Source organism: Ambystoma mexicanum, chromosome 2p, assembly GCF_040938575.1.
Source record: "Ambystoma mexicanum isolate Mex_15411 chromosome 2p, UKY_AmexF1_1, whole genome shotgun sequence".
In the NCBI taxonomy this organism is placed as follows: domain Eukaryota; kingdom Metazoa; phylum Chordata; class Amphibia; order Caudata; family Ambystomatidae; genus Ambystoma; species Ambystoma mexicanum.
In genome coordinates this window covers 633927231-633944208 of record NC_090923.1, presented here as the reverse complement: position 1 = coordinate 633944208, position 16978 = coordinate 633927231, and positions in this window count along the sequence as shown.

The window sequence follows — 16978 nt, the reverse complement described above, 5'->3', positions numbered from 1 at the left end:
GAGATCCCCTATGACCCAGATATACCCCTGTGGAACTCTAGTATTTCCCTGACTTTTGACAGGGCCCTTCAGCGAACCTGGCACCCGAAGAAACTCTTCAGGATGCGAGATATGTTCCCTGATGGCACGTTTTGTGAACTCGCAGACTTCATAGATGCAGTGGGGGAAGGGGGTGGTCAGCTTAAACGGCTTCAATATTATCGTATGAGAACAGCTTTTGCTGCTAAATGGCCTTCCTTCCCGGCAGAACCCCAGACACATGAATGTATCCGAGCTATGGTGACGACGGATGGTCATGATAAAGGAATCTCGTCGCTATACACGTTGGTGCAAACACACTCCCCCTCACGAAACACTATCAGAGAAACCTGGGAGCGGGATGTAGGTACCCATATTGATGACATGAGATGGGCCCGATATTGTCAACTCACCAAATCGGTCTCCATGAACTCAGGACTCCGACTGATCCAATTTAAAATCCTGAATCAGTTACATTACTCCCCGGCTAGGCTAGCTACTTTTGTGGAGGGTTGCACAGGGACATGTTCGAAATGTGGTGCCCCCGATGCTGGAGCGTATCGTATGTACTGGTCATGCCCTGTTATTGCAGACTTTTGGTAAGAAGTGGCTGAGCTCCTTGAGATAACGGAGATCCCAGCCACTCTGTCCCCCCTGAAATACCCGTTTGGTGACATTGGAAAGGTGAAGGAAACCACAAGAAGGTTTTTTAATATCTCGTGTTATTGCCAAACGCATCCTTAAATGTTGGAAATCCACTGCAGGGCCTACCCGATCCAACTACCTGAAAGACTTGTGTATGGTGAATGATGATGAGGAACTTTTTGTCTTATATGTCCCGACGCCCTGTCGTCCCAAAGATATATGGTCGCTGCTACGTCTGTACCTATGTGATTTTATGTCTGATGCTGATGTAACACCTACTCCGTCACCTAAGGTGACGATGCCTGCCTCCTTGCCACAGATGTATGTCATTGTCGAAATTATGCACATGCTATGCTGTACTGCTTATGGGAATTGTCTTGCTGTGAACCGTTCCCTTAATAAACAAAGTTTAAAAAAAAAAATACTACCTGATGTGGATATCGCTGCCTGAAGCATTAAATAATTGGTAGACCTGTTGCATCCTTAGCATCATTAATGCCTCCCTCACAGAAGGGTAATTCCCGTACACCTTCCAGACTGGTCTACTGCAACCTCTTTAAAAACAAATTTAAAAAATCTCCCTAGACCTAGATGACTTGGCCAACTACTGGCCCATTAGGAACCTCCTGTTTATTGGCACAATCTTGGAAAACGTTGTTGATACACAGCTACTTGCCTGAATTGAACTACTACCTCACCTCAATGACAATCAGTCAGGGTTCGGCCCCAAGTGTAGCATCGAAACAGCCACCATCTAGGGGACAGATGATACCCTCGAAATCATGGATTAGGGTGACTTGTGCCTCATATTCCTTAACCTCTCAGCTGCATGCAACACCATTGAACACTGCCATTAGGATGAACACATTGCGTTGAAACTGACTCGCCGTCTCCTGTGATTTCCCCCAAGGCTCTATCTTCTTACTATATCCTTTTACACCTTTACATGGAACCTCTGGGAACACTCCTAAAAGATCCCAATATAGCCATCCATCAATATGTAGCCGATGCTCAGTTTTACATGAGTAAAAAGCATACAGGACATCAGTTGCCTCTGTAATTACCTAGCCACCATCCAGTCCTTGATGTCGACTGCCTATCTCAATCGTATCTCATCCAAGACCAAATTCATTCAGCAATATCCTTAGGCTTCACCATTGACAGGAGCCTGACCTTCCGGAAACACATAGCCAAGAAGGCCCAAATAGCTTGGCTCCAAATCTACACCCTTCTCAAAACCGAACCTTTAATCCTGCTGTGGGAATTCCAGACCATTGTGCAGGCCCTTGTGGTCTAACACATTGATGCAATAAATGCCCTGACTGGGCTCCCAGCTGCTCATTTGGCTGCCCTAAAAGCAGCCCCCCACGCTGCATTACGTCTTAATACAGGTGCACTGAAATTAAATTGGCTTCCTCTTCACAGTAGGGTACAGTTCAAGACTGCACGTAACATCTTCAAAGCAGTCATGAGTAGCATGCCAGCATAGCTGATGGCACTGTCCTTGCGCAGCAAATCAACCAATTGGCTCCAATCACAACTTGCCTACAAAGAGATGTAAAAGTCTTTGTGCAAAATACAGATCGCCATCCAGCATCTAAAACAGAGGCACACTGAAGGCCCCAAACTTGCAGTGGCGCAGAGAAGCTGGTAAGTATGATGCTGAGAACCCCCTGTCCAAAGGCTCAGTGAAACATGCTACCAAGAGGTTTGGGCCTAAAATCTCTAACATGCTGTTGAAGGATGGGTGCCAGAAGTCCATATCTATATGGAAGGAAAATGAAATGGCATTTCCACACAAACCAATACACCATAGAATTTTGTGCTTTCAAGACGCCCAAGTACAAACATCAGTTTATACAGGCGGAAGAGGATTAAGCAAATCTATACTTGGCAGATTCCTAACACCACACGATTGCAGTGTCACTGAAACATATAGTACAAAGGGATGTATGATGAGGTATACAAAGTGGATAGTTAGGCATCATACAGTAACAAAATGATCACACTTGTGGGTGGAAATCCTCCAAGAAACCTGGCCAAGCAATGGCAAGCCTAGGCCTTCTCATGAAAGAAAGCAGGATTAAAAACCTTACTGTCGACACTACAAACCAGGGTGACTCTAATACAACCCCTTAAGATCTCACAAGACCTGCCTCCATATTTGCTGCAACTCCTAGGTGCCATGATGGTGTCCCAGTGTCGGTCCCTTGCTCTCGTCCATATGTTCAGGAAACTGAACCAGATGAGGACCCCTCATTGGGAGATGCCTTCCCTCCTACTTCAAGATATGTTCAATTACCTCGTCCCAGAGCCAGACTATCTTCCAGTTAAGGATTCCCCACTGACGAAATTAGTACTTTCCATACCATCCTGTCCATAGTCTGCATGATATCCGATTTGCTCCCCACGGAGCAAAAAAAGTTTCCTCCACTAGCAGAGGGAGCAACCGGGAAAGACTATCAATCCCAGTCTTGGACAAGGATGGCCTTCTGTTCGGACCATGAAGAATCCCTTTACAGCCCCTCCCAAAAGGGACAGACTCAAAGAAATCGGGTGCTGGACACTGCCCAAATGCCTCAGTACGCTGCCCTGCCCGGACTGTTATGTCTGCAGCAGCTTGCAAGCACTCCGTTAACCGCTCTACTTTTACGTCCCGTCCCCTTTCCTGCATTCTGCATGGACGCCCCTTCCAAGGGACGGGAGACAGAACCTTTTTCTCCAGAAAAAAACTCCCTGCCAAGGGACGGGAGACGGAACCTTTTTCTCCCAAAAAAACGATCTTCCCCTTTAAATTTACAGGCGCGTGGGTTTGGCCCCTCGGAGCATGTGCTGCCCGGACTCCGCCCTCTGCCGCCACACCTCAGTCCCCTTTTTCGCATTGATGGGAACGGGCAGACTTCACCAGCGCTCCTGGGTTTGGCTTTAGCCATGTAGTTCCACGCGCAGATGCTTCTTTTCTCCAGCATTGGATCTTTCATGGATTCACATGCTTAGAATATTCCCCGTCGTCAGGCTGGGAATCCTCGGTAAATTATATAGACCTTTTCCATAGGAAAATTTCGACACTTTTGTGTCCTATCTACGTCGTTTTGGGCCGCGTACGCCTGCACCACTAGGACGTAGAGGTATAAGTAGCCCCGCCCCCGCGGCTCCCTCAGATTTCAACCGTCTTCCAAAGTAGTGGGATTACCTCGAGTATCTGCTATTTTTGCTAGGTTGTGCGTTCTTTTCTTCGACTTCCTTTGAAAATGTATGGAAAGGCGTCGTTTCGTCCGTGTGCTACCTGCGGTCTTAAAGTGTATGAAGGTGATGGGCATATGGACTGTATTTACGGTCTTCACCCTCATCATTCAGCCGACACGTGTGAGATCTGTCAAGGCTTCTCCCAGAAGACCCTGAAGGACCGAAACAGGCGCCTGGTGACTTGGCTCAATGACGGGGCAGGTGCGTACCCTGCATCGGAGGTAGGCTCTACTGCCTCGAGATCTAAATCTCCGGTACCCCCTCGTCACTCTGCGTCGGCAGAGCCTCCGACGAAGAAACCACATTCATCGGTAAAACACCCCTCTGATAAACATTCTGCGAGGGACCCTTCGTCAAAGAAAACGTCCTTCTTCCTCATTGAAAAAGGAGAAGAGATTGAAATCCTCCTCGGGAGACCGCCATGGCTCTACCTCGAGTAGAGTGTCGTCGACCCACAAGCCGAGTTCAAAACCGGCAAGTGCGCCACAAGACTCTGCGCCAAAAACTTTGTCATCGACGACGGTCAGATCGTCAACGTCTTCTTTGCCATCTGTGCCTGCTCCTCCCGCGATCACTTTGGCGGGTCAAACAGCGGTTATGGAGATGTCGACGGTGGCACCTTCGTTGGGTTGGCTGCCGGAAGTTTTCGGCCCGATCTTGCAAGCGCCCCTTTCCATCTCGTCGGCGGAGGATGACCGTGGTCCGATCGTACAGCCGACTGATCTGGGGACTGGGGTTACGTGCAATCAGTTCGGGGGAACTCCCGAGTGGGAGTGCCATCCCAACCGCCTCTTACTTGCTGAATCTTCAGTCTCTATTGTCCCTGGAGGTGTTGAACACGTTACAGAAGCTGTTACAGCGTCTGGACACGCAGTTGCCTCACACTGGTGTCCCGACAGTACCGCAGGCTACACCGGTCGTCGCTGAACCAGGCCCGGCTCCGCGCTCGACGACCAGAATACCTATGACTTGCCCGGTGGAGGAGGATTGTTCTCGCCCACACTCGGAGGAGGGAGAACTGTTGGAGTCAGAACGTGAAGGGTCCCTTTCAGACGTCTCATTATCCCCCTCGTGGGAGCCGGATGCAGAGATGGAAACTCCAAAGAGCCCGGCGCAACCGTCTCCGCCGGATGACATCGGGGCCTTCCATGCAATGTTGGAAAAAGCGTGTGCGGAATTTGGCCTGGCGCCGGAAGAAGTGAAGAAAGATTGCTTTCTCTTCGATCATATGGGCAAGAGAAGAAAATTGATGTTTGCCATCCCAATTTTGGACCATGTCTGGCAAGAGGGGTTGAGGACCATGCATCATCCTTTCTCAGAACCGGCGATAAAAGGACGGTTAGAAAAGAAATTCAAGGCTCCGGAGTCAACCCCCAAATGCTTGACATATCAACCTTCGCCGGATTCGGTGGTGTCCGCTGCCGCGGCCAGAAAAGTGAAGTCGCAACACAAATGCACGACCCCGCCGGACAACAACGCCAGGAGACCAGATGCGTTTGGAAAGAGGGTTTTGTCAGTCGGTGCGACTACAGCGAAAGCCAACTCCCTGGCCATTATGGCACGGTATGATAGAGAGATGTGGCATCATTTGGCTCCTATCTTAGACCATCTGCCAGAGGAACACAGGAAGTCCGCTATGCTACTAGTACGTGAAGAGGAAGAGGCTTCCAATCACTCCATAAATATCGCTGTCGACCTGGCGGAGGCCGGTTTTAAACAAATTAATAACGGCGTAGTGTTGAGGCAAGCCTGGCTTAAGTGCACGACTTTTAGACCAGAGGTGCAATACAAGGTGCTGGACATGCCATGCAAAGGGGAACAACTGTTTGGCGAGAAAGTTGATGAAGCCTTGAAGGGCATGAAAGAAGACTCTGACACTGCTCGGTCACTCGGAGCCCTCCAAAGTGGCAGAAATGTTCTTTCCTTTCGTCCTTTCAGAGGTGCTTCCAGAAACTCCCGGTTTGGATCACCTAGAGACCGAGGTTTCAGTCGACCCTCCTATTCTTCCCAAGGCTACAGACGAGCAGCCCAAGCTACTTGTAGAGGCAGAGATTACCAGTCCTCAAGAAGGAGAGGCTCCTACTCCTCGTCGGCAAAGGATCGACAGGCAAAAACCCAGCAATGACATGTTTCGAGACGTCCTGGGGGGGCAGTGTGTCTCGTCGCGCCGACGAGTGGGAACGCATAACAACGGACCAATGGGTTTTGGACATGATACGTCTGGGTCACTCCCTACAGTTCAAGGACAAGCCACCACACATTCCACCAGTGTTCTCGCCGCAATCCCATCTTCAGATACTAGTGCAGGAAGTGACGCTTATGCTGCAGAAAGGGGCTATAGAACTGGTCCCGGTGGCCGAACGCGGAAAGGGAGTGCACTCCCGTTACTTCATGGTCAAGAAACCCAATGGAAAATGGCGTCCCATTCTAGATCTACGGGCTCTCAACAAGCTGCTAAAGAATCTAAAATTCAAAATGCTTACTCTGCGAGAGGTTATCCGATCGATACAACCGTGAGATTTTTTGTCGTCGCTAGACCTTAAAGAGGCGTACTTTCATATCCCGATGCGTCGACGACACAAGATTTCTGCGGTTCGTCGTCAGGCGAACCCACTATCAGTTCAAGGTCCTCCCATTCGGACTAAAATCGTCTCCCAGGACGTTCACGAAATGTTTGGCACCAGTGGCAGCCTGGTTACGGAAGGAAGGTCATCATGTGTACCCATATCTGGACGATTGGTTAGTGAGGAGCTTATCTCCGGAAAGGGCACGGGAAAGTCTGAATGCCACCATGTACCTCCTACAGCACTTGGGCTTCGCAATAAACTTCGAAAAGTCCTCCTTATCGCCATCAAGGACCTTGGTCTTTCTGGGGGCGGAGTTCCAGACGCGATCAGGATTGGTAAAACCATCCGTCGAAAGAGTTCTGAAACTACGACACAAGGCATTGAAATGGAAAGTCAACACCAGAGTGTCGGTGCAAAGGTACATGTCCCTGCTGGGGACCATGGCGTCCTGTATACCCTTGATCAACAATTGCCGTCTCTTCATGAGGCCAATTCAGGAATTCTTGACGGATCGATGGGCACAGAGTCAGTCGTTGGTCGGACAAATTGACCATCACCAGCAGGCTCGTGCAGGCACTTCATTGGTGGAGAAGCTCCGAAAATCTAACGAGAGGGGTGCCCTTACTGGAACCTGGGTTCCAGATGATGATGGTGACAGATGCTTCTCTGACTGGATGGGGAGCTCATCTGGATTCCCTTCAGGTTCAAGGTCGGTGGTCATCTGAGGAGTCCAGCCTTCACATCAACGTGCTGGAGTTAAGGGCAGTGCGTTGGGCCCTGAAGTCCTTTCTGCCACGCATAAGAGGATCCGTTGTACGGATAATGACAGACAACACGACAACAATGTTTTACCTGAGAAAACAGGGGGGTACTCGCTCCAGGACTCTGTCGACCGAAGCCCAGGAGATCTGGCATTGGGCCCTACGCCACAGGATATATCTGTTAGCGTTCCACTTACCAGGAGTCAGAAATGTGCAAGCAGACTCTCTCAGCAGAGAGATGAATCGACTACACGAATGGGAATTGAACGACCAACAGCTACACTGTGTCTTCGAAAAGTGGGGTCGTCCGGCTCTAGATCTCTTCGCGACGAGAGAGAACCGGAAGTGCTTGCAATACACGAGCAGGTGGCCACAACAAGACTCACTGGGGGAAGCGTTCTCCTTCCCGTGGACGGACAAGTTTTTGTATGCGTCCCCCGCCGTTTCCACCATACGTCGGACGCTGCAATGGATTCACAGATATCCATGTCAGGTGATCCTCGTGGCCCCGTACTGGGCGAGACAAGTGTGGTTCTCCGATCTACTCCTTCTTTCAGCAGCGGAACCCATGAGGTTCCACAGGATCCCGAACCTTCTGTCTCAGGACAAAGGGGCGGTCTGGCACCACGACCCGGACAGCCTCAGTCTGACAGCCTGGCTCCTGATTTCTCCGAGTTTGGTACGTTAGCAATTCCACCGGACTGTCGTTGCATTTTGCAGGCTGCAAGGGTGCCGTCCACGAACGCTTCGTATACGTACAAATGGAAGAGATTCTGTATTTGGTGCGGGGATCAGCCAGGTTTACGTCCACTTCACATCCCACCGGAGCAGCTTCTCCCATACTTACTACTCCTGGCTCAAAAAGGTTTGTCTCTTTCATCGATAAAAGTGCATCTGGCGGCCATTTCGAGATTTACTCGGAAGAGACATTCAACTCCATTATTTAGTGACCGGTTGATTAAACATTTCATGAAAGGATTGTTCCAAACTTTCCCTCCTAAGAAGAAGTTTCATCCGATCTGGAGTCTTAACCTGGTTCTAGCAGCACTAATGAGGGCTCCTTTTGAGCCGATGTCATCGTCGTCATGGAAACTGGCTTTTCTGGCGGCTATTACTTCGGCTAGACGTCTGTCAGAATTACAAGCGTTAGTGATCGATCCACCATATTTGAGGTTTTTCAAGAATAAAGTCGTGTTGGCTACTAATCCTCAGTTCATTCCTAAAGTCCCTACCATGTTCCATAAGCACTCTTCTATGGTGCTACCGATGTTTTTTCCAACACCTTTGTCTGCTGCGGAGAGGACACTCCATACGTTGGACGTGAGAAGGGCTCTGAAATTTTACCTCCATCGCACTCAAAATCTCAGGGACACAAGACAGCTATTTGTGGCTTATGGCCCTTCGGCTAAAGATAAGGCAATCTCAAAACCAGGACTGTCCCGCTGGGTGTCATCTACCATTTCTTTTTGCCACTCAAAAGCTGGGAAACCACTGGAAAGACGTCCACGAGCCCATTCGACGAGATCTGCTTCGTCGTCGGCGGCATTGTGGTCCGGGATTCCGCTGGGAGATATGTCAGGCGGCTTGCTGGTCGGTACCACATAAGTTTACCCGGCATTATTGCCTCGAACAACAACATGCTGAGGATACACAAATGGGTCGTGCAGTCCTACGGCACCTGTTTCAATAAGGTAGGCCCCAGTAAAGGGGGTATATCCTTCGGCTAATATACTTTAAAGTGTTTTTGTTTTTTGTTTTTTAACGGTACATGTACTATAATTTGAAGTCTAGCCAGGGCGAATATGCATTCATGGTTATGTTATTGGTTTGCATACACACCTCCATCTATGGGGGATACTGCTGTACAATCTATTCTAAGCATGTGAATCCATGAAAGATCCAATGCTGGAGAAGGGAATAGTTTCTTACCTGTAACTCCATTTCTCCAGCACTGGTATCTTTCATGGATTCACATGCGACTGCCTACCTCCCCTGGCATGCAAACCAGATGTCCCCCCACCATACTACTTTGGGGGTCGAAATCTGAGGGAGCCGCAGGGGCAGGGCTACTTATACCTCTACGTCCTAGTGGCGCAGTCGTACGCGGCCCAAAACGACATAGTTAGGACACAAGTGTCGACATTTTCCTATGGAAAAGGTCTATATAATTTGCCGAGGATTCCCAGCCTGACGGGGAATATTCTAAGCATGTGAATCCATGAAAGATACCAATGCTGGAGAAATGGAGTTAGAGTTAAGAAACTATTCCCTTCTGTCTTTTTTTCTCTTTTTATCATTCCGGTACTTGGTCCTCAGGCGTTACGCTCCTCCCCGGCGCATGTCAACTACTACAGGGTCCAGCAGGTGTCCATTCTGCGACGGGCTCTACCCAACTAAAGACCCCCATGCCCTCTGCCTACAGTGCCTTAGCCCAGTGTAAAGACTGGAGGGGGGTGTCTGTACTCCTGCTCTCTATATGGCAGAGGAGAAGCACAGAGGACCCCAGCTAAGATTCTCTTTTCGGTAGCCTAACTTTCAGGAGGTGATGCGGGCTAGTTCTTAGGTACATTGTAGTCCCCAAGCACCCACAAATGAATGTCCACCCACTGTATTAGTGAAAAAAGTCTTTATATAATTAAGGTTCAAGGTTATATACACAATCGCAATAACTCACTTTGTGCTCAGTTAATCTACAATGGCAAATATATACACAGTTCTACGTGGTGCCACAATTACTATCAAATTTCATTAAAGTGCATCAACTGTACTTTGGTCAAATGTCACAAATCAATTAATAAAGGGAACCAACAATAGTCATAGTAGGCAAGCAGTTGGGTGGAACAATTGGCAGAATACTGAGCCCCTACCACCAGGCACGGTTCTGTAAATGAAGATATGATTATACATATATTGGTCACAAGAGTCTTATTTCCTTATAAATAGTTCCACAGCTTTCCGAAGTACCTGGAATAGCAGGGTTTGACATTGGGTTGTCAACAGATCCTTCTTGAGCGGCTCCTTTTTAGGCAGGAGCCACGGATCATAGAAATCCCACGAGAAAAAAGGGTGAATACTGTTGTTTTGGCAGCAGCTTTGTTTCTTGCATGCTCGTTGACGATCGGTCGAAAACGTGCTGCAAGCTGAGGCGTGTGGCGCTCCTCGACAAGTGTTCGTTGCCACCAGGAGTCAATGAAGAACTTTGGCCCAGCAAGGGCGTCGAGTCAGCATCTCTGCATTCTTCGGGTGGCGGGAAACCCACTGGTGGTCGGCGGCCTTGATTTTCTCCAGCAGGACGAAAGCGGTCGACGAGGATGAACAAGGGAGTCCTGGTTTCAACGTTCTATGTCCGGGTGCTTCTGTTTGTGATTCCGCAGCGTTCCTAGTCTCCGTTTGGCAGCCTTTCGAGGGTCTGACGTCCAGGGAGCTTTGGCAAAGATCATCTTTGGCAAAGATATACTGTTTGGACTCACTCGGCAACCAATCACTCAGAAGGGCATTCGGCAGGCAGCCAGTCCGGCTCACAGGGCAGTCAGGCCATTCTCCTCCCTCTCAGACACTCGAAACAAGGAATGTGTATTGGGACAAGTACCCAGCCATTCAGCACTGCGCACTGCATTCATACCAGTTTCGGGCAGGGCTGTCTAAGTCTTTGTCACATACCTGAAACCAGACACCCAAAACAAGAAATGCATATTGGTCTCCCACTCCATTCACCCAGGTCCCACCCACGCGGTGTACCCACAACATACAATCACTGGGAAGGCTCCAGCCAGTCTGGCCTGGACTTCCTCAAAATAACATATATGCAACTTCCACCCAACAGCCAGTCAGGGGGAAGGGACCAGAAGCAGGGCTTCCCAGGACTTTGGGAAAACAAGGTAACATGCAATAGAAAGCAAGAGGCCACAGGGGCCATCTTGTTTCCTATCAGGAATCAACTGATTCCAATGGCAGGGCCTGGGTATCCGCAAATAGAGGATACTCAGAGCACCAGTCAAATTCAGCATGGAGCTGCCACCAGCCAATACCCTACTCTGTGGGCACCACACAGGTGCCCAAAAACATACACTAGGGGCACAGGGTTGTACCCCCACCCATGGGTGCCATAAGGTATCCTAAGAGTCTGTACACCAAACCAAAAGAGAAAGCTGCACCGCCAGGAGTCCCACATGAACTCCTGCACGGAAAATACAACAGAACACACAATAAAAACAGTAAAGGACAAGGAGGCCCATCCTGAGCCACACTCCTCGGTGATCGCTGCAGCATCACTATTCTCCAAGCCTCAGTCGTCATCAGCCGTCTCCCCTATGGCGCTGCTAGGCAAGGAGGAGAAGATCTTGGAGGCGTACAGGAAGAAGCTGTATTACAACTTGTCCTTGCACCTTCGTCAAGCCAATATGGATGCCATGCCGATTTCCTCCCAGAGCTTCCGGCACAGAGCCAATCGCGTTTCAAGGCGGGATTGGCAGAGGCCAAGATGGTGGTGCAGGACATCATGAAGTCCATCGTGGCCCACATTGACACCACCTGGCTGTGCCATCTGCATTGCCACGGACATGAGAAGAACGGGCTGGCTCTGTGCTACGAAATTCAACCCGGATGTCCAGGAACGCATCTTGGATCTTCTGTTTGAAGGGGGTGACCTCTTCCACTCCACAACAGACGAGGAGCTGGACAAAAAGAAAAACAGCTCACAAACAGCCGAGTCTTTATCTGATGAACAGTGTCGGCCCTCAGGTTTCAGTCCTCTTGGCCATCCCCCACACGAAACTCGGGATGAGGATACAGCTGTATTTTGCAGCCTCTTGGAACCAGGAGTGAGGCTCTCAGTCAGCGATGATTAACGTTCCTCCATCACTTCACCCGACTTTACATGGTGGTCCAGGGACTCCAACCCCCGGCTGGGCAAGCCTTTCCGGCAACCTTCCCCGCAGGTCACCATCACCACACACTCCTCTCTCGAGGGTTGGGCGGCCATCCTGGACAACCACTGTGTCCATGGCACCTGGACCCAGCAGGAGCAGGAATACCACATCAATTAGCTGGAACTGAAGGTGATCTGGCTGGCGCTCGGAGCCTTCCTTCCGGTCATCGAGGGGAAGGTCGTCCTCATTCAGACAGACAACTCGACCAGCATGTTCTTTGTCAACAAGTAGGGAGGTACCAGATCCCCCCACTGTGCAAGCTCGCAGTCAGCATGTGGGAGTGGGCCCTGGAGAACAGCATATACCTCACGGTGGTCCACCTCCCGGGGGAATCCAACCTGGAGGCAGACAGGCTCAGCAGATTGGGTGCAGAAAACTACGAGTGGCAGTTGAACGACCTAGTACTGCAGGAAATCTGCTACAAATGGGGACACCCACAGGTGGACTTCTTTGCCTCCTGGGACAACAGGAAGTGCCAACTGTTTGCTTCCTGGCAAGGTCAGGGCCCGGGCTCCCTGGGTGATGCATTCCAGATTCAGTGGAACGGAATTACAGCATACGCCTTCCCGCCCACACCACTGTACACATGGTGATATGCAAGATCAAGGAATCTCGCCACCTCAGCATCATCCTAATAGCAACGTGGTGGCCACCCAGGCCATGGCTCTCGGTGCTGTTCAGCCTCTCAGTGAGGCCGCCCATTCACCTCCCGACGGGCCCAGCACATCATCTGGCGCAGCAGGGGGGCAGGGTCATCCACCCCGCACCACAGAAACTAGCCCTCACAGCATGGTTCCTGAACAGACCACGGTAGGTCACCTCAGCCTTTCCCAGGCTAACCTAGAGATCATAAAGGGTGCCAGGAGCAAATCTACCAGGGCCCAGTATAAGAGCAAGTGGACCAGGTTCTGCCACTGGGCAGATTCTAAGGGTATCAACCCCCTTGCATGTACCTTGAACAACGTGCTCTCCTTCTCAGCGCACCTCTCCCAGTCAGGCGTGCAGGTGGACACTTGTCGCACTTACTTGGCAGCCATTGGGGCTTACAGAAACTGAGGAGGAGATTTATTCCTCTTCCAACCCGATTGTCAGGAAACATGTGACGGGACTCGCCAGATTCTACCCGCCCATCAAGAGGCCACACCCCATGTGGGACCTCAACATAGTTCTGGGTGTCCTGGGGGCACAAATCATTTGAACCAATGGCGTCCACGGACATCAGGCTGGTCACCATTAAGACGGCCTTGCTAGTCGGCCTCACCTCTGCACGCAGAATCCACGAAATCCAGCCGCTGGTCGACTCAGCGCCATATACTATGCTTCACAAGGATAAAGTAGTCCTGCGGACACACCCAGCATTCTTGCCCAAGGTGCCTTCCGCATTCCATCTGAACGAACCAATAGTGCTACCTATGTTTTTTGCTGAGCCCAAACACGAGGCACAGATGCACTGCCTTGATGTCGGGCGTGCCCTGAAATTCTACTTTGACAGGACAAAGGGCTTCTGCAAATTGGACACACGTTTTGTCCCCTTCGGGAGATCAAGACCGGGGTATCAGGCCTGTAAGACCTCCATAGCCCATTGGATGGTCTCGGCCATCAAAGAAGTTTACGAGGGACAGGACAAGCCGCTGCTGGCCAACCTGCATGCTGAGGTGGTTAGAGCCAAGGTATCGGCCATCACTTTCCAGCGACATGTCCCCTGGCAGGTCATAAGCAGGGCGGCCACGTGGGCCACCCCTTCGGCTTTCTGCAAACACTACTGTTTGGACGCCTGTTCTAGATCTGACATGGCTTTGGGACAGACAGTTCTTAGAAACCTGTTTTCTTAAGGAGGGTCTCCTCTCGACCCTGGGGCTACACTCAGTTGTAATCGCCCATGCGGTATGGAGGAAAGGGGACTAAAGACTGAGAGTACGTTGGTTACTACGGTGAGTAACTTATAATTTCTTTGTGTGCAGTGCTACGAACAAGGAAAGGAGACAGCTTGATGCCTTTGGAAAACTGATTGTGTCCACAGCTGCCACCACAATAAAGCAATAAAGGCAGCCAATTCTTTCAGTCCTGTTCTAGACCTGTACTACAGGTCATTATGGTACAAGATGGGACCCATTCTTGAATTCTTGCCAGATAACGACTTCCAGCTTCTGCATAAAGGATGGGCAGCTTCAGACCTGTTCCATCTCTGTGGTAGTGGACGTTGCAGGCACCAGATTTTGGCAGATGTCCTACACCTTCAAGGTTGGTTGAAGGCAACAAATGTTTTCCCGGATGTTGAAGCCAAAGTCGTGGACATGCCTTTGGACGGAGAGGATCTCTTCAGAAAGAAAGTAGATGAACCCTTGCAAGCTATTAAGAGACACACCGCACAATTTTAGGCACCCTGCAGCAACGAGTCCTTTCAGTCTGGGAAATTCTGTTTCTACGTGACATATGGCCTTCCACAACCTACGCCTCTGGAGAGACCTACAGGGAGGCTCAATTTGAGGGAACCTACACAGACGAGCGTCCCCTCAACCAAGATTATGCTCTGGTAAACCGCCTGACCAGGCTGCAGAACCGCCCCTCCACTTCCACACTCCGGTGGAGGGGGCACCTCTCCCACTTATGTCAAAATATGTGAAAACTATCCTTGCTTCGGTATGGTCACACCCTAGAATTCCTTTCACAACTACCCAACATACACCCCCTCTCCAAATTAGGAATGGCATCTCCCGGTGCTGAAACATGAAGTATGTGCCTTCCTCTCAAAGGGTGAGAGAGAAACCGGGTCAGGGAGTGTACTCGAGATACTTCCTAGTGTAGGAAGTGGTGGTTGACACTCCATTCTGGTTCTCTAGCCCCTCAGCACATTTTGTGCAAATCCTCTGTATAGTCCTGCTACATGTACTGTGCCATTTGTCTTTCCTCGCTGGATCTGGAAGATGCTTACTTCCACATACCCATTCATCAAAACCACAGAAAAGTCTTGCTTTACACTTGTGGCCTCCACCAGTTCAAGGCCCTACCATTCAGCCTCAAATCAGCACCGTGAATTGTTGGGAAATGCCTGGCTCCAGCTGCAACCTACCTGCGTCTTGTCTGGTAGTTTACCCATATCTTGACATTTGGCTGATCTGGGCACCGTTCACTTCCTCAAGCACAACTTCATACCAGGACCACTATCAGCTGCCTATCCATGCCGGGATTCTCCATACATTGCAAGAGGTCCTGCTTGCTTCCTTCCCGGCAGATGCTGTTTCTGGCAGCCCAGCTGAACACAATCTCTTGTAGGTCTACCTCATCGCCTGACAGGTTGAAGGCAATTCTCGCAAAGACGCTCCTACGCTCCTGAAAACAAGTGACATTGGCCAGTGTCCTGAAATCCCTCCAAGGTATGTCGTCTTCCTGTATTCCTCCAACTCATCATTTTCGGCTGTACACGAGGCCCGTTCATTAATGCCTAGACACCTCCTGGAGACATTTCTGGGACTCCAAGATGTCCCTCTCGCACTCCTTCCATAAAGCTCTACGATGGTGATCGATAACCTCCAATCTCATTCATGGGGTCCCTTTCCAGCCCCCAGCTCACTAAGTCAAGTTAACTATCAAAGCTTCCCTGGAAGTTTGGGAGTCCACTCTGGAAACTACCACACCAGATGAGGTCTCTGGTCCCAAATAGACCAACAGTTACACATCACCATCCTTGAATTAGGACAGTGTTCTGGGCACTGAAGTCGGTCGAGCTCCTCCAGTGGAGCTGTTCAGTTTACGGACAACATCACCACCATGTTGTACATTCGGAAGCAGGGTAGCACCCAATCTCTACTCCTCCACCAAAGCTCAAGTGCTGTGGTGGTGGGTCATAGCTCACAGGATGTTCCTATTGCCATTACATTTGCCAGGCATTCACAACTCCATACCGGATTCTATCAGCATAGAACTATGCTATTGCCATGAGCGGAACTCAACCACGACCAGGTGCTCTGCATCTTCCAGAGGTGGAGTGTTCCAGACCTTTTCTCTACCAAGGAGAAGGCAAAGTGCAAGGCATTGACCAGCAGATTCCCACAACACAGGAGCCTAGGGGGATGCTTTCTCGTTTACATGGCCAAGCGCACCCCTTTATGCATTCTTGCCATTTCCGCTGATTCCCAAGGTCATCCGTTCAAAATATGTGCCGATTGATCCTGGTGGAACCAGCTTGGCCAAGACCACTCTGGTTCTTGAAACTTCTCAGCATCTCATTGGCGCCTCCCATTCCACTACTACTCATTTTCAACCTCCTATCTAGTGACAATGGAGCAGACCTGCACCCATGAACCAGCCTGTCTCGACTCACCGTGAACGGTGGTCTCTCTGGAACCAGTGGAGGCGGTCACCTTGCGGCTCTGATCCTCTTATGTGGAACCTCAAACATGGATTTAGTTTCTCATAGCAGAGTTCCAGCTGTTATTCCACAGCGTGTGATGCCTGACGTCTGAGCAGTGTTTCCTGCAGCCAGTGCTATCGAGGATTGCAGGACTCTGAATCCAGCACGTTGCTACTCTTGTAGCTGCAACGCTTTAGTAAGTCAATCCTTGTTCTATCCTCTGTCTACTATGCAGTCTGTGTTCTTCTTTAATCAAACGCCTTTATATTTTTCCCTGCGCGTTTTCCAGTTCTCCTGCTGTTGTCTGACGTCCTCTGCGACTTCCTGCCTTTCTCTGTAATATTATGTTATGTTACTTTGCATTTATATTGCACCTTATGTACCATTGGTATGGTCTCAAGGCACTGGTAGGTTGAACGCCCTCCGGAACCAAAGTTCAAGTCAGTAGAGAGAGTAGACAGA